The sequence below is a fragment of the Podarcis gaigeae genome, assembly GCF_964106915.1.
Source record: "Podarcis gaigeae genome assembly, chromosome: 7".
NCBI classification, from domain to species: domain Eukaryota; kingdom Metazoa; phylum Chordata; class Lepidosauria; order Squamata; family Lacertidae; genus Podarcis; species Podarcis gaigeae.
In genome coordinates, this window is record NC_139683.1 from 61,245,595 (window position 1) to 61,268,009 (window position 22,415).

Below are 22,415 nucleotides of genomic sequence, written 5' to 3' on the forward strand. Positions count from 1 at the left end.
AAAGATTACAGTGTCTGACATTTGTGATGCCTAACGCTGGCATCTGAAACAGAGTGGGAGGCTGAGTTGTGAAGGACTCCTCCATGACTGCAGAATTTTTTTTCAAGAATTGTTTTTAATTTTTCTTAATTAATCACTTTATGCATGCACACATAAATTTTCAAGAAATAATTTCTTCTCTTTAATTTTTCTTTCAGTAGCCTGTATTAGCACTGAATAATGCAGAGCCACAAATAAACTGCAAGAAATAAGCACCAGAATAGAGCGGCTATGTGAGGTTCCATGCTAAAGCTGAGTTTAAGGCACTCGTTTTGCACTATGCATCTACCAACCACAGAGGGCATTCAATGCATGAACCTGTTCTGATCTTTTAATGACACTTTTTCTTCTCCTTCTCCTTCAGTTGCTTTCTAATTTACTGGAGGCTTTACAGGAGGATGAATTCTGGGTTATTAAAATACCCTGGATCCCAAGGTTCATAAATGAGACTTCTGGTATTTGTGATGTGAGGTGCCCAAACAACGTTAGGTAAGTCAGGAAGTGCATAAAGAGAGATAAATGGAAGGAACGATATTAGCTGCTCTCTTCTTCCTCAACTGAAGCTATCATAGTCAGTAGAAAATGTACACACACAGCCCAATGGGCCTTCCCTGAGGTCATATCTATGGGCTACTAAAGCATTTTTTTCTTTTCTGTTTTGTATATAGGGTGCTAGTTGTCTTGATTCCCTCTGACTACTCTGATTCAGACAGGCACTTGAGAAAGAAAATAATGAATGGGCGGGGGGGGGGTGAGATGATAGAGCGGAAGCCACATGACGCAACTCTTCCCTCCACCTCTTGACATGCCTGGCTCAGCTGTTGAAGCCAGAGTCCCAAAGGCTTCCTCTCCTTCCCCAGGGGAGGGGAGGAGCCTGTCAGAGACTGGGGAGGTTACTTCCCTGCAGTGGGATGGAGAGAGCTGATGGGACAGGGCAGGAGAATTCAGAGGTGGAGGCCAGTCTGGTGTCGTTTACCAGGAAAAGGTGGCCTCTAAATACAAAAGACACATCCCTCAAGACACAGGCCAGGAATTCTCGCAGGGATAGGATTCCTTGTGAGTAGCTGGGCATTCTCTGACTCTGCTCAAAAGCTTGGTGGGGAGATTACGAAACTTATTGGTGCAACCACAGCTCTATGCAATCTGCGAACCCTTACTTCTAACCTTGTTCTCAGACTGGACTTATTGTTGCTACTCTTTTGCCTTGTAAGAACACCTGGACTAGATTGTGCTCTTTCCTAGCAGCTGAGTCTGTATCATTAGACTGCTATAATAAAAGTTTACTTCCTTACTTACAGGTGAACATCTCTGTGAAATGGGCTTGGCAGGGAGCCAGGTCACTTGTAACTGTTCTAATCACAACCAGCCCTTTGCTTAGAGCAGAACACTAGGAAGAATTTAAGCTTTGTATGAAAGGAATAGACTCCATATTTGTATCTATAAAATATACCGCATTTACTCGAATCTAATGATCACCTTTTTGGGCCAAATTAAGATGTGCATCGGATTTAGAGTCGATGGCACATTTACATTCACCAGCAAATACTTTTTTTGGTTTCAAGGTTCTGAAAATTGAGGTGCACATTAGACTCAAGTAAATACAGTACATAAAATTTAAGAACCAACTAAAGTGCAAGCCCCAGAAGAATAATTCTCATAGTGATGATAATAATATCTAGCATTTACAAAGTACTTTCATAAAAGTTTATATATATATATATATGCTTTCGTAGATTTTCACGGGTACAGGAATGCAGGTTTTGCATATATATATATAAACCTGCATATATATATATATATATATAAACCTGCATATATATATATATATATATATATATATATATATATACACACACATACACACACACACACACCTCACAACAACCCTATAAAGTAGGCCAATATTATTATTCTGATACTGCAGAAGCGGGAAACAGAGGTAGAGAAGCTTGCCTACGGTCACCTGGTGAGTTCATAACTACATTGAGATCCAATCCACAGCAGTTATGTCACACCCAGTAGAGTGAATGGAACATAGTGAGATATCCATATGAAAAAAGGGCAAGGCTCCATATAGTGTGGAATGTCACTTGCAATTTTGCTTGTAGCTTATGGTGGAGGAGCAATGATTGTGTAGTATTAGGAGCCACTGATCTGGAAGCAGCTGGTTAAGAGAGAAAAAAACTTTACAAATGTAAATGCAATACTGGGTATGTTTGATTTAGTGCAAGGGCTTAGAAAATGTTTCATAATATGATTCTGCAGGAATATAGTCTGCCACTGTGTTATTATGCTACACGCTCTTGTCTGCAGTGCAAGATTGATTATTTGAATCCTGATGAGAGGCTCTCTGAACATTAGCCACGCAAATTAATAAGCTTCAGTGGCAGAGTGATCTCTCATGAAGAAGATTGTCTTTTATGGAATGCGAACAATGCAATGGTAAAGCTACGGGTTGCTTTCCTTCCCTGGTTCACATTTTGTTAACCATCTGATGTCACCACGGAGATGTGAAGTCTTTATAATTACAGCTCAAGGCCCGGAGAAAAAGAAAGAGAAATTAGGTTTCATGCATTAACACAAAACTACCTGGGATGGCTTTATGGCTGGTTAATTCTCTTCTGCCGATTGGAACACTGCATGAATTCTGAATCCAGATCTGGTTTTATGAGTGGCATGTTAATTAATTTTCCACCATTTTTTTTAAAAAAAGTAATAATAACAAAATGCCCTTTGTCACAAACAATTGCTTCTTGCAGTCCTGCTGAGTAAGATGTAAAGAAAGCCAAGAGCCTTTGCTGCAGCGACCAGTGTCCTACTAAGCAGTGGGGCTTGTTTCTTTCATCTTCCCTTGGAGAAAGAATTCAGGTTACGCTCTGCACAAAATTAAAGTGTTCTGTTCAGTTATGTACACGAACAGCTTTGTAACTGTTCCTTGCTTCTAGGTCAAGGGCTCTCCCTATGGCAGGGTGCCAGCTTTATCCCTGGGCTCTCATAATCCCTTGAAATAAATCAACTTTCCATTGAAATCCTCTGCAGTTCCACTTCAAACTGCTGCCTCCAGCATGATGCTCTTTTATACTTTTGTGGAATTAAAAATAACCGGGAGGAGGAACAGGAGAAAAGGAAACAATGCAGCCATTGTAGGCTGGGTATAGAGTTCCAAATATAATCCAAATTGTGTGTATTAAATGGTATCTTTGTACGTTGCCTTAACTCCAGATATCAGCATTTATTATTAGACCAAATGAAAGTGCCTCGGATTAGAGGTATGATCTGATTGGCTGACGGAGTTACTATGCTATAGGTATATGTCACTGCAGCTAAACTTCTGCACAAATAGGCTGAAAACCTGCTGCTCTCTTCTAGGTAGCAGGATAAATTCCAAGAATTTAAAGGCTATCCCAAACACTAAGCAGATATAGCTAGTGAAAACTAATCTCCTACTCCCATGCTGATATTTGAACATTTAACATGCATCTGCAAATATAAAGCTTGTATTCTTTGAAGAACTCAAAGATTGTGATTCGTTTCAGAAAACTAGAGTCTTCAAGTGAAATACTGAAAGGACGTTTTGTTCGTACAAGCAGGGTCCCAAAATAAAATGTTACAGCCTGTTTGTGAAATAAATAAGGAAGTTAAAAAGAGCAGGGATTCAGAAGAACACAAAAAGAGCTGAGCTGGATCAAGTCAATGACCCATCAAGTCCAGCATTCTGTTCTCATAGTGGCCAACCAGACACCTGTGGGAAAACTTCAAACTCAACCTGAACACAAGAGTACTCTCTCCCCCGCCCTTGAGTTTCTAGCAACTGGTATTAAACATGTACACCTTCTAATGTCCGTATGACGTAGTATTTTAAACGACATTTTTTTGCTGCTACCTTTTGAGCTTGGGGTTCATTTTTTAAGGAACAGGGTGCGTGGGGTGGCTACACTGCTGCTTAATCCAGCCACATTAGAATGTTCCACTGATTTCTGTGACCAGCGCCCAGTTCCATCCTTGGGCACAATTAAAAAATAGCTTCTCTGTGTGAACCAGGAAGTTACTTACCTAGAAGTTCTTTCTGCCTTTTATATCAGGGATAGGGTTTTTTTCCCCTCCCCACCTGAGAACCACATTCCCTCTTGGGGGAGAGCAGCATGGAAGTGGTGGGTGGGATCAGAGGGAAATATTGAACGGGGCAATGCATATGACTTACCATTGTGTAGAAGGCTGCTTTACTCCCATGGGAAGTCAGGTTTCTGTACGCACCTTCCCACTCGGCTCTCCATCCAGGCAAGGAAGAGGGATTAAGGTTCGAAGGGCCCATTCCAGCCAGGCTAAAACACTTGTGGGTAGTGCAGAGCAGGGCCATTGTGGGGTGTGACACCAGGCAAAGTCATGGCTTGCAGACAGAGCCAGAAGGACTGACCTAGAGAGCTGTGTTTGGCTTCCAGGCCTGAAGGTCCCCATCCCAGTGAGGGATATGGCTTGGGTACCAAAGCCCAGAGAGAAAGAAGGCTGGAGGGTCCATTTGTGTTGCAGAGGATATGCCACATTGCTTGAAACAGGGGCCAAATGCAGCAACCAAGTTTAGAATATATTTCTACTTCCTAAGAGACTGAAAAAGAATCAGGGATAAAAACTCGCCACCAGTTTTGCAACTGTTCAGGCAGTGGCTCGCTAACGCTAGAAAGAAATGTGCCACAATTATGTTCAAGGGTACATTTGTGCCACAAGGCTGTGTGGAATCTATACAGTCGTACCTCGGGTTGAATGCGCTTCGGGTTGAACGCGTTCGAGTTGCGCTCTGCGGCAACCCAGAAGTAACAGAGCGTGTTACATCCGGGTTTCGCCGCTTGCGCATGCACAGACGCTCAAAATGACGTGGCAGCAAAAAGTGCCGTGTGTGTGCACAGATGTGCCGTCGCTAGTTACATTTGCTTCTAGATGCGAACGGGGCTCCGGAATGGATCCCGTTCATATCTAGAGGTACCACTGTACTAAGGTTCCCAACCAACTGCAGCTTCCATAACTCACTAAAGGATTTGCAGAGAACGGTTTTCAGGCAGTCCGCGTAATGGTATGTTTTAGATTTTAAAGTCAAGTGATGGTACGAAGCTTTGAGTCAATGCTGCGTAACGTAATTTTGTAGTGGAAGCAGAAAGTTCAGAGTATTAAAAACTATGTTCAGAACACTCTTGGCTTGCTGCCACCTAGAGACCAAAATAAGTAATGCGGTAGATTTCCATTGGAGACCTTTCGTTTTCTCTGGTCTGTAAGTGGCCACAACTTGGCACAGTAACAGCTTCTATATGCGTTCAAGGATAACTGATGGGCTTTTAATATTGGATATTAAAGAAGCAGCAAGTCATCACTGGGAGCCAGGCTGCGATGGGCTGGCAAGCCAATCCTTTTGGGTTTCAGCAGCGTAATGGTCTCTTGGTGATAAGGGCGCATGGCCCATTTTCTTCCAGAGTAGATGATGTAATGCTGTCAAGTAAAACAAAAATTATTGTGGATGGAATGAGGTAATTAAAAGAAAAGCCATGCCCAGGCATCATATGGTTCTTTTGAGTCAGATGATTTCAAACGCACATTTTTACAGCTACACTATGCACGTCACCTCTGTCTTGATAGTTGGCCTTGTACTTCCTTCATTCTGGCACGTTGTGGCTGTTTTCAGTGGAGAGTGAACTGATGCCACCTGATCACTGCTTTTCTGTTTCAACCTCCCTCTCACTTCATTTAATTGTAACTTTACAAATTTACAAATATAACCTATCACCCAACAAAATCATCCGTCACTTAACATAATATGATAACTAAAATGTTATCTGAATTCTGTGTCCTTCTTAGGTTTTCTTTTTATACATATTTAATTTATACCCTGCCCTTCCTCTCAAAGGTGATCAGGGAGGCAAACGACAAGTGATAGAAGAGTAAAAACATCTTTAAATAATCTTTTTTTAAAAAATTCAATCCAGATGCAACAAGTTTTCTTCTCGGTGTGATTTTATGTTTGACCCAGTGTTCATATATTTTCTCTTTTGTTGATTTCCTAGTTGTATATGTGCTGTTGGGAATGGTCTATATTTTTTTAAACTGACCCTTGGCTAATTTAGCTTTTGTGCTATTTTTTCCCACAAATGCCAGGAACTTCCCTCAGTGATCCGAAGAGGCACTTTTCACAACTCTAATAAAAATATTTTAAAATAAATTTATAAAATGTAGATGGGTAGGGAGAAGGAGAAACAAATGTAAAGACAATGCCATTTGGAAAGGGTTAACGACTGAGAATTCATCCCTAAAGATAAGGGGCAAACCATACAGTCAGGAAATATTTGGAACAGCCTTTACAAGTCCAGTTATCACATTTATGATGACCCAAAATCATAGAAGTAATTATTGTGCAAAACTAATGGGACTTAACCCCCACTGGGCAGGCATACCGGTTCCTCCATACAGTGGTACCTCGGGTTAAGAACTTAATTCATTCCGGAGGTCCGTTCTTCAAGTTGTAGAGAATAATGTTAGACGCGGGTGAAATCAATTATATATGCATATTTATGCTAGCAATAATAAAAAATAATCTCTTGATTACAAGGTCTCGTTGTAATCTGTACAAAATATGGTTCTCCTTGAATTCTCAAAAATGTTTACCCATCCTCTTCTTTAGACATCAGTACCAATAATAAATGTTTTCTTGCAAGCTAGACAGCTTTCGGTCTCTGTGCATAACTTTCCATTTCAGCTGTAGAGACACAGTTCACACGTATCCTTAAGGCAATAGACCAAGATGACAAAAGGTGGCGAAAAAGAAGTCAGGCAACAATTAAAAAACAACACGTGCCCACTCAAAACAAGCACAAAAATACAATAATGAATATATATATATATATCCCAAGACAAGCTGTTCAGAGCATAAAAATATCTCTCCTGTACTTTCTCCAAACTAGCCCTGCAAATCCACCAGCATCAAGTATGAAGTGAAAAGGCAATTACGGAGAACCCAAGAAAAGAAACTTCACTAAGCACGAGCAACTCCAGAGGCCTCCTCACTCTTCCCTACTAGAATTAAAGGATCTAGGGGTAGCCAATGCAGTGCCCTCTATATGCTGGTGGACTGAAAGTTCCATCAGCCCCAGCCAGCATGGGCAATGGTCAGGGACAGTGGGAGTTGACGTTCAGCAGCATCTGGAAGGCACCTTGTTGGGTACTCCTGGGTTACATCTACATGGGGGAAGCACCATGGAGCAGAGAGGAACAGAAGGAAGGTAAGAGTGAAAAGTGGGCAGGAGGAATTTGGTAAGTTATTGATTTGTGGGGTGAGAATGTGACACGACTTCTGAGATCAGTGCAATGAGTTAACCAGAGGCAGTTTGCAAGAAACATTGTATTGTATTGTATTGTATTGTGTTGTGTTGTATTGTATTGTATCTCCCCCCAGTTTTCCAGCTTGTAGTCTCATATTCAGTGTACATCTTTTGTATTATTTTAAGTTTTGAGTCAAGTTCCGGTTTAGATTATTTCTTTCCGGCTATGTTCAGTTTCTATCTGATGCTTGCTTCGCTTTTTTTTTGTCATTTAGAGTGCTTGGTACATTTTGGTGGTTTCTCTGATCTGGTGTGGGTTGTGGCTTGGGCACTCTTGTGTCAGTTCTGACAGGATATCATGAAGAATTTCACTAAAGCCAAGGAACACTATAGTGTTGATGTAGTACATCAATATATTGCGTTTTGGGTCTAAGGGAAAATAACAAGTGCTGTCTCATGGCAGAAGCTTAACTTTGGAGATAGAAGGATTAGTGCATTTGTAGTTGGGTTTTAAAATTAATCTTGAAAATAAAAATTTATTTTGCTTTCCACAACCCCATGCATTTATTTGCACAAAGGAACTATAACATTATACTGGACTGCCCAGTTAATTCAACACAAATCTCATTGATAGCAAAAGTTTGTGGCTGGTATGTTGGAAATGAAGGTTCAGATTTCATTGGATAAATATCAAGGTGGGATCAGGAAAAGTGTGGGGAAAGTGTGCCACATTTTGGGGGCACAAGCTGCTGTTGGATTACGGTGACTGATGTTAGTATTTGTAATGTAATTTCATTGGGAATGTATTTCACAAAGAATAGATGGCGCTGAGTAAAGGAGGTGGCAGTTGGCAGTTGGTAGTTGACAACTGGCAGTTGGAAATTACCGTTAACAGTTGGGAGTTGGTTGGTTATACTGTTAGTTCTATCTTGACTGCAAAGGTGAGAGGTATGGGGACTTCATGCAGACGCTGTCTGGAGGAGTTTATAAATAATACTTGTTCAAATGTTGCCAGCCTGACAAGTGGGAAGATTTATCTTCAACTATTTATGTGAGGCATATTTTTTAAAAAATCACAGATAGCTAACAATTGATTCTGTGACACACATTAGCCTACTGAAGTGTGCAGAAGTGTGCTTGTTCTGGCTGCAGCTCTCAAATACAGTACCGACTATCAGCTTAAGGAAACCTGAAAACTTTATTCAAGTAGTCAGCATGTGGTCTAAGCAGTAGCCCCACAGTACAGGATACATGATTCATAAGTCTGCAGCAGAGCTCTAAGACACATGACTAAGAAGTAGCTATAGATCTTGTCTCAACACCTGACATGTCTCTCCCACTCCACTTTTAACTGAGATGGGTGGGACCAGTCATTCATGTGATTCTCATCCCAAGTGAGAAGACTGTGCTTTCAAGTGTGAACTTCTATTGGGGTGGGGTGGGGTGGCTGGGTCTGTTTACACCAGTGCAATTGAAGGTGCATCCTTGGTGCCAGGACCTTGATCCAACAGGACCTTGATCCAACCCTCTAACTCTCCCTCTACTTAGACTGGCCATGCTGGTTGCCAGCCACCTCTTTGGTTACCATGGAAATATCACGGGGGGGGGCATGTCAGAGCGGAGACTGACTCAGGCGCTTCTCCTCCCCTTCTGGATGGTCTGGCAGTACCGCAACATATCCCTTCCCCAAATCCTTGCTCAAACTCTTCTCACCTCCGGTTCCTCCTTCTCCTCCTTTGACAGAACTTGCCCTTCCTTTGGGATTACTTATTTTTTTAACTTCCCATCAGCTGCCAGAACCATGGGATATTTTCATTGCTTCGAAGCTATCAACGTTGCTTGTTTCTGAGCTGTGACAATTAGGAAAGTAAATGGGGTAGGCTGAAGGAGATAAGGTGCCACGGAAATGATCGCAGTATTAAAAAATCTGGTATTAAAAAATCCATGCAAGCTACTGTGGAAATATAAATCTATTGAATCATTGCAAAGTTTAATTCCTTTGAAAACTGGTTCCAATCAGAGAATCAGATTTCTTTAGGTGGGTATGCCTAACAAGATCTGTTTCTGCCATCAACTCTCCATCAGGGTAACATAAATTGGCCTGCCAGTTATATCAGAACATCTTGCTGTGATGTTTCTAAGAATATTTATAAACTTCTGGAATCTCTAGCACCTCAGAGCTCAGGGTACACAATCTCAGCCTGGACAGTTTCCCAAACCAAAATGGGCAGTTTCTTTGGAAGAGTTCAAAGTAGCATATTTTCTTAAGAATCATTTTGTAGCCGAAGTGATTCCCCCCCTCCCCCCGGCAAAGAAATAGTGTTGTTTTTTTCAGAACAATGGGCCATATTTTGTCAGAAAAATAGACAACGGTGAACTGCCATCTAGCTCCTTAATGCTGGCATGGTCTCCAGGTCATAAGATGGGAGATACCATATCTGGAAATACCAAGGTATGAATTTGGAACAGTGTTCTCGAAGCTACTAACGTGAGTTTGACCAAACTGCGGGAGGCAGTGGAAGACAGGAGTGCCTGGCGTGCTCTGGTCCATGGGGTCATGAAGAGTCGGACACAACTAAACGACTAAATAGCAACAACATGTGAAGCGCATGCTGTGGATATGAGCTACAGCCCTTCCACTTAAAGCCATAATTGTTAACCCTATATATATATATTCATAGAATCATAGAGTTGGAAGGGACCATGGGGGTCATATACTCCAACCCGCTGCAACGCAGGAATCTTTTGCCCAAAAATAGAAGGTTGCTGCCCTTCACTTACCAGACACAAAACAAGGTAAGTTGGAAGCTTTTCCAATAATTGGTACAGACATCACATCACTTTAGGCACACTGGCTTCTATCCAATGCAGCACCAAGCTAGCATCCTATTAGTATAAGGATTTACGCTTGCACAATGAGACTCGCCTTCCTCTCCTTCCCCACAGTAAAAGGTAAAGGGGCCCCTGACCATTAGGTCCAGTCGTGACCGACTCTGGGGTTGCGGCGCTCATCTCACTTTATTGGCCAAGGGAGCTGGCGTACAGCTTCCGGGTCATGTGGCCAGCATGACTAAGCCACTTCTGGCGAAGCAGAGCAGCATACAGAAACATTGTTTACCTTCCCGCCGGAGCGGTACCTATTTATCTACTTGCACTTTGACATGCTTTCGAACTGCTAGGTTGGCAGGAGCAGGGACCGAGAAACAGAAGCTCACCCCGTCGCAGGGATTCAAACCGCCGACCTTCTAATCAGCAAGTCCTAGGCTCTGTGATTTAACCCACAGCACCACCCACGTCCCTCTCCTTCCCCACATGCATCCCCTAAATCTACTCTGGGGCTTCTGTTTTCTTTGGAAGGTCCCAGTGAATCTCCTTATTCAACCTGTCCAGTACTGGTTTCTTTCCCTATACAGTATTCTCCCGGTATAGTTGGTTCCATGTTTATTTCTTAGGTTGTAAAACAGCGTGCTCTAGATGTGATTGCAAGCGTGGGTTTCTGAGAAGATTCATGACAGAAAAAAGAAAGCATTTCTTCACACAGTTAAACTCTGAGGACTGCTACCGTAAGAGGTAGTGACAGTCACCAAATTGGGTGGTTTTAAAAGGGGGTTAGTTAAATTCATGAAGGATACAGCTATACTGTATAAGTGTATATGGTTCTAGCCATGATGCTGTGATCCACCTCCACTGTCAAAAGCAGTATGCTTCTGAATACCATTTACTACAGTTCAAGAGAATGCCGTTACACTCGGATTCTACTAGCGGGGTTCCCATGGACACATGGCTGATCACTGTGAGAACAAAATCCTGGACTAGATGGGTCTTTGTCCTGATCCTGTGGGACTCTTCTTTCTGTTCTTATATGAACCCACACCCTGGGATAGCTCAGTCAGTAGAGCATGAGACTGTTAATCCCAAGGTCATGGGTTTGAGCCCCACACTGGGCACAATATTCCTGCATTGCAGGGGGTTGGACTAGATGATCCTTGTGGTCCCTTCCAGCTTTACAATTCTATGAACTTGCATTGTTCATAGAATCCTCCACCTTGAAAACTTCCACACTTTTCACTAACTGAAGTTGGAGAATAAAAAGTATCCCTTTATTTATTGTCTCCCCATTTTCCTGTGATTTTTAAAATATATATACAGTGGTACCTCGGGTTAAGTACTTAATTCGTTCTGGAGGTCCATTCTTAACCTGAAACTGTTCTTAACCTGAAGCACCACTTTAGCTAATGGGGCCTCCTGCTGTCGCCGCGCCGCCAGAGCACGATTTCTGTCCTTATCCTGAAGCAAAGTTCTTAATCCAAGGTACTATTTCTGGGTTAGCGGAGTCTGTAACCTGAAGCGTATGTAACCCGAGGTACCACTGTATATAGATATATATAAAACCTTCAACAAACAATTTTCATTAAAACGTACACTGCCGCCTGAGACTTATGAATGACCCTGCCAGGCCAAGCTGTCAACAGAGTGGCAATTTATATTATTACATCTGTTCAGCTAGAATACATTGCAGAAGAGTGTCTCAGCAAGTTGTATTGGAGACTGGTCAGCCAGTGACAGCAAAGCCCTCTTGATCCTGGGCCAGTGGCTTAATGAGACAGACCATCCGAAGCCAAGCTCCTGTTTCATATCCTCCCCTCCTTTCTCCAATGACCTCTGCGAGGCTTTTAGCTGTTTAGCAAACTGGCAAAGGCACTGTCCCTGACATGGTAGTGTCAATACTGTCTGAAACAGATAACCCTCCAATTGTAGAATTATTAAAGGTCTTTTGTCTCAGTTTCCCCTATTTTTAAACCACCTCAAATGCTTACCTCTATAAATGCACTGTGAGCATGCTACTAAATGGATGTTCACAGGAAGTTTGTCATTGGCCTCCAAATGGCTTCCAGTGACGATCTTTCACTTAAGAGGATTGCTTGCTAATGGTCACGGCTGACCAGCTGATATTCTTTTCAGTGGCAGCTAATGACTGGAAATGCCCCCCTATTGGGCAGTCCAACTGGATTCAACAAATGAGTCCCATTAGCAGAAGCCAGCCAGCACAATGTGGCTTCCCCCACCTGCTCCTCTCCTTGCACCTTCAAAAATGAGCTCTGGGAGGGTTGGGAGAACCCCCGTGACAGCGCTTGGAGGCAGGAGAGGGGATCATTCCATCTGGCAAGCTGAAAAGTTTGCACTGACAGATCGACTGCTATAGCACTATGTTGAATTTATCCCTCAATCTGCAAGGTGTTCCTGTATGAAACTCTCACCATCTTATTCGGCTGTGAATGAGATTTTATCACCATTTCATGACAGGATGTTTGTGTCATGAAGTCCATGAAGTGGGACTATTGTCCTTTGTTCTTTTCTCTTTTTGCTGTCTGATGAGAAAGAGGCAGGAGCTAAGTCAGAATGCTCCAAGTGTATTATATGTAAATAAAGTAGATTAGCCAAAATTCTGTGCTATTGGTTCTGTTACGCAAACTGCGAACACTCTGTGGATCTCTAAGTGTTCTGATGCCTTTTGGCATCAGTCGCTGTAATGTTCGAGCAGAAGAATGCTTTTGTAGCTCCCGAACGATCGACCGGGAGGGAGAGAACATGCCAGTCGGGCATGTGTCTCTCCCAGGCTCCTACACGAGAGTAGGACACTCCTAACACCATATACCATCCTGGCTGTAAGTGCTGGCAGGGCCCTGACTGACTCTAGCTACAAAAGTTGAGTCTGCTAAACAGCCCCTTGAACTAGGATGTTGTTTGGGGATTTTTGCTGGAAGGATTGTTTTTTTATATATTTACTTTAGATCTGGATGTGCCTTATATGGAAACTGTTCAGCTTGGTTGCATATTTTTTACAAGTTTTAGTTATTATTACTATGTTTGTTATGTTGCAGTTATGTGTTTTTTCGCATGCTGCAAGCTTCCTTGAACATGGTTTGAATTATGGGAAGGTGGCACACTTTATCTAATGATGTATGTATGTATCTTGAACTCCTTAGTGGGAAAGCAAGGTATATAAACCTTTTTTAAAACATAAAAACAACCTTCAGCCCCCTCATTCCCATCTGCAATATGAGAAATCTAATACTGAGCTACTATATAGGATTATCATAAAGATTACTGAGGTAATGAATATGAATTGCTTTGGATACTCACTGCGCAAATGCAAATTATTGTTTTAAGTCTTGAATGTAATTTATTTCTAGAACAAAATCTTCAGAAAGGCTCAAAATGCCATGGCATATTTTAATGTTGTAAGGATATAAATGAAAATATATTTGCATTGTTAATTTATTATGGAGTTTTTGACCTATAGACAAGAAAGGATTTTTCTCTCTCTATGAAAAGCAGCTTGACATGCAAGCTTGTTAATTCTCTTGATGTACAGCATCGCTGCCCTTTACAAATACAACCACTTTACCTTGTAGCTTATGATAATTATCTGATCAGATAGCAAACACAAACGGTTGCCATGTTCTGTATGAAATGTCTTAAGACACAGAAAAGGGGAAGAGAGAGAAGTTTCTTTGCTAAAGTTGATTTGCTGCTCTAAGGAAACTCACATCATCCTTAAACTCGACGCAAACCGTCTGCAGGAGCACAATAAAATTCACAAAGAAAACACGGGGGCTCCGCCTTAGCCCCCCGTGCCCCACGGTCGCGAGGCTCCCCGCCGGCGGGGCCTCGGGCCGGGCCAAGCGCCCGGACGGTGGGGGGAAAAAATTCACAAAGAAAACAGGAAAATACAATCACTTTGGAGCAAGCAAGATATCCAAGTTTCTGATAGACAGGAAAATCTCAGCAACACAGAGCAGGACACACAATTAGGCAAACAGATGGACTGTGTTATAATATTGATTTGAGTGATTGCACCAGATACCACTAACGTAGCACAGCTACTGCCAGATAGGTAGGCAGCTGAGCCTGAAATCCTGTAGTCATTTGTACAGTATTAGTATTTTGGCTTTATGGAGAGGACCTGTGTCGTCTAGGCATGAGGCCGGCTAATTTTGCAGGGCTGCGCAGTAAATCAATGTGCTGCAAGGATAACACAGAGATAATAGGTTGTCAAACCAAGGCCCTGTGAAAAAGAATGCACACATTGCATCTGGAAGGACACAGGGCAGTGTGTGTGTGTGTGTGTGTGTGTGTGTGTGTGTGTGTTGTTTTATTTTGTTCTGGCAACGCCTCCTGGATGACTTCTCTTTGCACACCAGCTCCATGGCATCCCTCCAAGGTAATTTGTGAACCTTGGTTCACACCATTTTCAAAGTAGGTCATACACGGTAATCTCAGTTGAGGAGAGATACCCCTGTCAGCAGCAGTCACTAGAGGATGCAGGGAGGACGGCAGCCTCGACCAATCACAAAGCTGGTATAAATAAATAGCATGAGAGCTGTGGAACTGCACACGCTCCAAGGCCAGCAGCATCAAGGTGTTTGCCTTGTTCAAACAGCTGACAGACATGCTCTAACAGACCCAGAGCTCCCTCCCTCCCTCCCTCTGCCATTTATAGACGTACAAGGACCAACTGTTCTGCTGAGCACACCAGCGGCAGGGCTTAAATATTAACCATAATGAAAATACAGAATAAAGAGAAATCTAACCTTTACTCAGAGCCAGAATCTCAGCTAATGCTGACATATAAGATTTCCAGGAAAAGAAGTTACTATGGGCTTCATATTACCATGCCTTAATGAGCCTCACTTAAGCATTCCTCGTTCCTATGTGAATCACTGCACATGTTATACACTTTGTAAATCAGAAATGCAGAACAGTGCACATTCTTACAGAATGTAACATTTGCTATAAAGTTTCGCTAGGAGTTTAGGATATAAAGAACATGGGTTTATAAAGAATGTAGTAGGCTATTAACATCTACATATGTATTAGGATAATAACACTTTATCAATTTGTAGAAGAATGTAAGGGAGTATATTACATTGCATTTTTGTGTATATTTTTTTCCTCTTTCTTATACACATCTTTGTTCTCCCCCCTCACATCCCTTCTTTTTTTCTCTGTATCACTTTATTTCTTTATAATTGAGATTTTTTAAAAATAAAAATATTAATGTTTTTAAAAGACATATAGGTCTGACATCTCATTTTAAGATTAAAGTTATAATTAAATCCCAACATTTACTAAACCCAGGTGTATAGAACCCTCAATCTTACAACAATATAGATTTCTATGTGCAGAGAGTTTATATATATTTACTGTATATACTACATTCAGTTCTCCAACTGAATGGTTCAAAATTGTACAATCTAGACCACGGGTGTCAAACACAAGGTCCGCGGGCCGAATTCGGCCCGCCAGACCTCGTCATGTGGCCCGTGTAGCCGCCGGCAGCCTTCACCTTTTATTCTCGCTTTTTTTTTTTTGGACACAAGAAAGCCGCCTCTTCAGCGCATGCGTGGCAGCCTACAAGCCAGAGAACGTCTGCCCTCTAGCGGCGCTGGCCGTTCTACACAGGAAACCTCCACTTTACATGCATTCAGGAAACCTCCACTTGTTTTTATATTGAGCGCATGCCATCCTGTGATGTGACAGATCCAATGGCTGCCTGAACCCTTCTCTCCTGTACTGTAAGTACATATGATGTATGTGGGGGGGGGAGGGGGGTCTGCTTATTAGGGGGGGTCTGCTTATTATTCTGCTTAAAAGTCTGAGCGGTAAACTTTGGATATACTGACCACTTCCGTGTCACTTTACAGTAGTATAGGGACCATAAACTACAATCAAATAACCCAAAAATGTCCAAGAAAAGAAAAGTTGATGCAGAGGGAAGGCAATTTCAGGAGAGATGGGAAAGTGAATACATGTTTGTGATTAATGGAGACAATAATTGTACAATAATTGTACATTTGAATATCTACTTGCCATTATTCTATGTTTCTGCTTTCAGAGCTAGTTATTACTTACATTATTACAAAAAACAGTAATAATTGAATGCAGCGACAATAATTTATGATAATAAAGAGTGGACACATAGTCCTACAGATACAACCGGCCCTTTGAGGGTGACCAAACTGCTGATGCGGCCCCCGATGAATTTGAGTTTGACACCCCTGATCTAGACAGATGATTCCCATCTAATATGCTATTTGACTGTAACTGAAAACTAGGAGATAGGCTTTGTTCAAATGAGTAACCATGTAAGAAAGTCTTAGGTCACAGGGAGTAACTGTTGCTGGCACTTAGAAATCTGTGGGTGCTCCCTGCCCAGGGAGTAAGAATCCGTAGGGGTCAAAGGTGTCATATTGTCTAGTTTCACTTACCATCTTTATAGTTCTACTTTTGTCCAGCCAGACCCTGCCCTGTTTCCAATATCATTTTCACCCTCTTATGCTGGGTGTCTTCCAACTCATTCCACTGGTGACTTAGGATAAAACTATACCAAGCTTGGTGATGCATTGTTTGAGAGAGTGAGTGGTCAGCATATGTGGAGAGGCACAAAGGTGGCCAACATGGAAGTTGCCGGCACACACGTACACAGGTCTTCCCTGATCCATCTAGGACAGGCTTCCTCAACCTCGGCCCTCCAGATGTTTTTGGCCTACAACTCCCACCATCCCTAACTAACAGGACCAGTGGTCAGGGATGATGGGAATTGTAGTCCCAAAACATCTGGAGGGCCAAGTTTGGCCATGCCTGGTCTAGAGTGTCCCATAAAGGTTGACCAACAGTTTTCTGGCAATGTCGTCACAAGGAGTACTTAATGCAATGATGTACTTACTCAGTGAACAGCCTACAATTAACTAGTGAATCAACACTAGTTGATGTGGGGGGGGGGAGCTGATGGAGATGCACACTGAGGAAAGTCATGATGACACAGTAAGAGTCTATCCCTTTACCTTTTACCTGTAAATGTTGGGTGATCACCATTCACAACCAATATGGGAGACTATTCTCCTGAGCAGCAGGGTGTTCCTGCCAGTGACATAAATATAAGAATGTACTTTTGTGGGTGATGCAAGGAAAAGGTCTAACCTTGATGGGCTAGAACTGGCTACAAGAACTGAGATTGGATTGGCAGCACATTTGTTTACTCTGCTTGAGGTCATTGGAAGAACTCTTGGAGCAAGCAGATCTTTACTCCAGTACTGGGAATACAAGATGGGGTGGCAGCCAAGATCCACATGAGTCCAGATGTAGATCTTCAGTTTTTGTTCAGTTCCTACTAGTGCTGCATGAGACTGTACAATGAAGTAGAAAAGGAGATATATAGTATCTGGAGAAAGAAGGCATTCTGGAACCAGTCTGATTTTCTCACTAGACCACTCAGATTGCACCAGTGTTCCAGTTACAGATAGGTAGCCGTGTTGGTCTGCCATAGTCAAAACAAAAAAAATTTCCTTCCAGTAGCACCTTAAAGACCAACTAAGTTAGTTCTTGGTATGAGCTTTCATGTGCGTGCATGCATGGTATCTGAAGAAGTATGCATGCACACGAAAGCTCATACCAAGAACTAACTTAGTTGGTCTTTAAGGTGCTACTGGAAGGATTTTTTTTTGTTTTGACTATTGCACCAGTGGTTAAGGGAAATAAATTTGTCAAGGTTTGCAGAGATAACTAAGGGACTGCTATTCAAGATCACAAAGCTGAATTTATATTCCCTGTCCCAAAATTATTTGCCTTCTCAACTGAGTAGACAGTGTTCTCCAAACTATAGCTTCATACACAATATACCTTTAAAGCACACTGGAAGTGCATTCTTTGCCTCAAAGAATTTTGGGCACTGTTGTCTGTTAAGGGTTTATGGGAATTGTAACTATGTGAGGGGTAAACTACAGTGCCCACAACTCCTTCAAGAAGGACTTTAAAGGTATAGGATGTGTACATAGCCTTCATAGTAGTTGAACTTATCAACAACTGCTTCTTGATGAGGAACTACTAAATGGAGTGTTATTTAGTTATATCAGCTTCCAGTTTGAAATAACAGAATCAGAGAATTATAGAGTTGGAAGTGAACCAAGGGTCATCTAGTCCAACCCCCTGCAATGCAAGAATCTCAGCTAAAGTAAACAAGCATTTTGGTTTCCCTTTAAATGTCCCGGTCCTCAAACACTCTGCATTTCAATAGGAAGAAAACTGCCCTTGCAGAGCTCAGGCGATGTTGGATTTCAGCATCAATATTGGCCCCTGTGAAAATATAAATGCCCAGTGATTGACACTTTCCAACGTTACACCATTGAGTTGCAGAGGGGTTGTTTTGTGCTTGTTGGTGCAGCACTTTGGTTTTTTGGATGTTGAATGATAGGCCAAGCTTTTCATAAGCTTCTGCAAATATATTTAGGATGGTTTGGAGGTCATCCTCTGATTGTGCACACACTATGTTGTCATCAGCATACTGAAGCTCTATGACAGAAGTCATCACAACCTTACTCTTTGCTTTCAGCCTACTCAGATTAAAGAGCTTTCCATCTGTTCAATATACAATTTCTACCCTGGTGAGGAGTTTCCCTTTTACACAGCAATGAAAATAATAAATAGATTGGGACGATAACACAACCCTGTTTAACACCTGATCCCACTGTGAAAGGTTCACTTTGAGAGTCATTGTTGTCTGTGGTTGTTGCTGTCATATTATCATGGAGGAGCCAAAGGATGTTCACAAATTTATCTGGGCAACCAATTTTCAGAAGGACAGTCCACAGGGCATTACAATTTACAGTGTCAAAGGCCTTAGTCAGGTAAATAAATGCCATATACAGGGGTTGGTTTTGCTCTCTACATTTTTCTTGAAGCTGTTGAGCGGAGAAAATCATGTCCACTGTCCCCGTAGAAGGTAAAAAACCATTTTGCTTCTGCGCATGTGGCGAAACCTGGTAAAATACTTCCGGGTTTGCCGCGTGCACATCCTGAAGTTTACATAAACAGAGGTATGACTGTATTGCAACTGAGAACATTGATCCTTACCTTAAGACAGTGGGAGCCAGTGCCACTGGTAGTATTTATAACTTGCACTCATCAAAAATAGAAGGTTTTTTACTATGGGGTAAGCAAAGCCTTTTCGCTATGGGGCTACCTAGCTATTGAACATGAACTTTCAAAGAGAAGTTTGTTTTGCAGTGAAGAAGATCAGAAAAGGAAAGCTTTAAAATAGATTGGTCTGTTTTAGAATGCCTGGATTATATTTAGCTAAATCCTACTTTGAGTAGACCCATTCAAATTAATGAAACTATGTCAGTTATGTTTATTAACTTCAGTGGGTCTACTCTGAATTGGACTAGCATTGAATACCATCTTTTGTCACTGTGCTGGTTACATTTTGTTTTTTTTGTTTTTAGACATCCAGTAAGGAAATACCTTTATAAGGACTAATAAAAAGTAACTGCAGGACTCTTCATGCTCAATGTTATGTCAAACAAAAATAGCAAAAGTAGGATGAACCATGGTGTATTTTAAGAAACGTCAAAAATGTAATTTCAGAATTAAAATAGAAACTTTTCTTTCATGACTCATGAGGTTGTATACGTGCAATAGGAACATAGTATGTGTGGGGGAGGCAGCCTGTGTTACAAGTTTGTACTAGGCACAAAAATATGGTGTTTGGGCCTTGCTTGCATTCGCCCACATAGCCATCGCTCTTCCACCTACCCACCCACCCCACTGCATCAAAACCCTGTTCCATTGATACTCCGGGAAAAGGGAGAGCACTGTGCTATATTTCCCTGCCTCTGTTTCTTTATTATTACCCAGAGGATCCCAACATGGCTGTTGAAAGAACTGCGGACTTTTTCTGGCCTTGAGGAACCTTCTATCTTCAAATGTTGCACTTTCTTCTTAAACATTTTTGTAAGGAGTAAAAAAACATAAAAAACATAAAAACCACAGCAGGTTTAGGAATACTTATAATAGTTGCACTTTTGCTTTTGACTGAGTCAGCAGGTAAATCTGTTTCCTTTTAGAACTTCATAAATATCTAACAAAACCTACTGAGAGTAAGGTATCAGAGACAAATGTAAATGCCTCTTTTTTAAAATAGCATTCTCAATCACTGTAATTATACCATGAGTATGTTTTTTAAAAGCATAGACATTTTGAATAATGTTCCAAATGCAGTTTCAAAGATTCCTGCGGGGGGCAAAATTGGCTTTCTTTCACCTCTGAAGGGGGAAAAAAAACAAACCTGGAGCGCTAGATTTCATGGAAAGAGACAGATGTACTTTAGTTTGGTGTATATAATAGCAAGATAATATATTGTTTTGTACTGATTAAATGAAAGCATAAATAGCATTCATATTTCCCCGGTTTGTGTGTTTGGGAGGGAAAGCACATTACATTCTTGATCATGTAATGGATGGGGAAGGAAGTTTTGCTTCAAAAGCATAGCTATTTGCTACTGAAAAACAACATTTGCTTCTTTCGTACCAGTTTTAGAGAGGAGTGCAGAACTAAAGAAAACACATTTAAAAGATGCCAACAGTTAAATAATCTAGTGGTGTCTTGTTAGTGTATTACACCTTGGGGTGGGTGGGGAGGCTGGATGAGCTACCCACCAGAAGAGGTAGTGCTCAGTCTCTAAGCAGGGATGAGTAACCTGTGGCCCTTGAGATGTTGATGGGCTCCAGCTTCCATCAGTCCAAGCCAGTATGGCCAATGGCCAGGGATGATGGGAGTTGTAGTCCAACAACATAAGGAGCATTGCAGGTTCCCCATTCCTGCTCTAAGCTAATTTAAAAGGTCATACAATGGTTAGTGTAAATCATGTGTGATTTACAAAGGGGCCTCAAGCCTCTGCCCATGAATCAGGAGACACTCAGAGCGGTGGCGAGACCTTGTGTTTCCATCATGAGTTTCTACACCTTGGGCTCTCACCCATCAAGATCAGTACCTGAACCATTTAATCACAGAATCATAGAACTGAAGAGTTGGAAGAAACCCTGAGAATCTTCTAGTCTAGTCCAACACCATACAATACAGGAATATGCAGGGTTTTCCCCTGTTCTCCCTACCCCCCCCCCACAATCCCCAAATTTGCTCTGGATGGTTAGGGTAAGGTTACCAGATGTCTCCGTTTCCCGGGGACAGTCACCGGATTTACAAATCAGTCCCCATACAAAATCCATTGAAGTTCAAAAGTTTCCCCGGATTCATTGGGGGGAAAATCTGGTAACCTTAGGTTAGGGGAACCCCTAGAACAAATTTAAGGGATGCTTGAAGGGAGATGAGGGAGGAAATACTGTATTGCACAAAAAGAAATCCCCACACTGACAAATGTGGTATGCAGCCCAGGGCTTCTTTTCAGCTGGAACTCACTGGAACTCATTTCCAGCGCCTGTTAGGTGGGCTATTATGAGAGAACACGGGAGGCGTACATGGTGAGTTCTGGCACCTCCTTTTCTAGAAAAATAGCACTGCCCGTGGTATATACACAAGCTTAGTATGTGCTGAGTTAGGCTGAGGGACTGTGAGCTTCATGGCTATGTAGAGATTTGAATTCTGGTCTCCCAGGGCCTAGTCCAACACTACTGCAGCACCTCACACTAAACACATAGTGGATATCTGGAATGACTGGCTTTGAATATCATGCCCCCTTGGACTGTAAAATCTTCATTTCTCTGGTACCCATAAACACCAGGAACTGGTGGGCTTTGCCACAGGCGCTTCATGCAACACATTACCTTGCTTTAAAAAATACAGCTGTTTTCTACATTAGAAAAACTAAATATAGTCCTGGTCCTGGCAGACTTTCCCTTTTAAAATGTCTGTATTCTAGTCAAGCTTCTTGCCTGAATGTCCTTTTACCTTTCTGTACTTTTCTGGATATTCACCAAATAGGAAGCAAATATTGACAAGGAAGGTTACGGATTTTCCAAAAAATGTTGCTGGAGCCTTCTGCCTTCTGCCATGCACTACCTCCCTCATTTATCCAAGCCCACTATTTATCTAAACTAGATGCATGCCTCCTCCCTATCCAGATACATGATCCATTCAAGTATCAGCAATCTATAATTAGCGTGAACGGAGGACTGCAAGAGTTATTTAGCATGTGTGAGGGCAGCTTGTTGGAAAGTATTCTAAAGCTGATAGCGCCCTCCAACTCCAGCTGCCCAGTCAAAGTCACAGCCATAACAGTGG

General features: G+C 41.9%; 1 protein-coding gene and 1 long non-coding RNA gene across 4 annotated transcripts in view; one reads left to right on the plus strand and one right to left on the minus strand.

The window, feature by feature from the left end:
• Positions 1-22,415, minus strand: part of ATXN1 (ataxin 1) — a 305,212-nt gene that overhangs the window by 229,223 nt on the left and 53,574 nt on the right. The gene's annotated exons all lie outside the window — the stretch shown is intronic.
• LOC310848452 overlaps positions 6,816-22,415 on the plus strand; it is a 30,324-nt gene continuing 14,724 nt past the window's right edge. For both annotated transcript variants that reach the window (XR_014566410.1, XR_014566411.1), the window contains exon 1: positions 6,816-7,298. This is a non-coding gene — a long non-coding RNA (uncharacterized lncRNA). The remainder of the gene's footprint in view (positions 7,299-22,415) is intronic.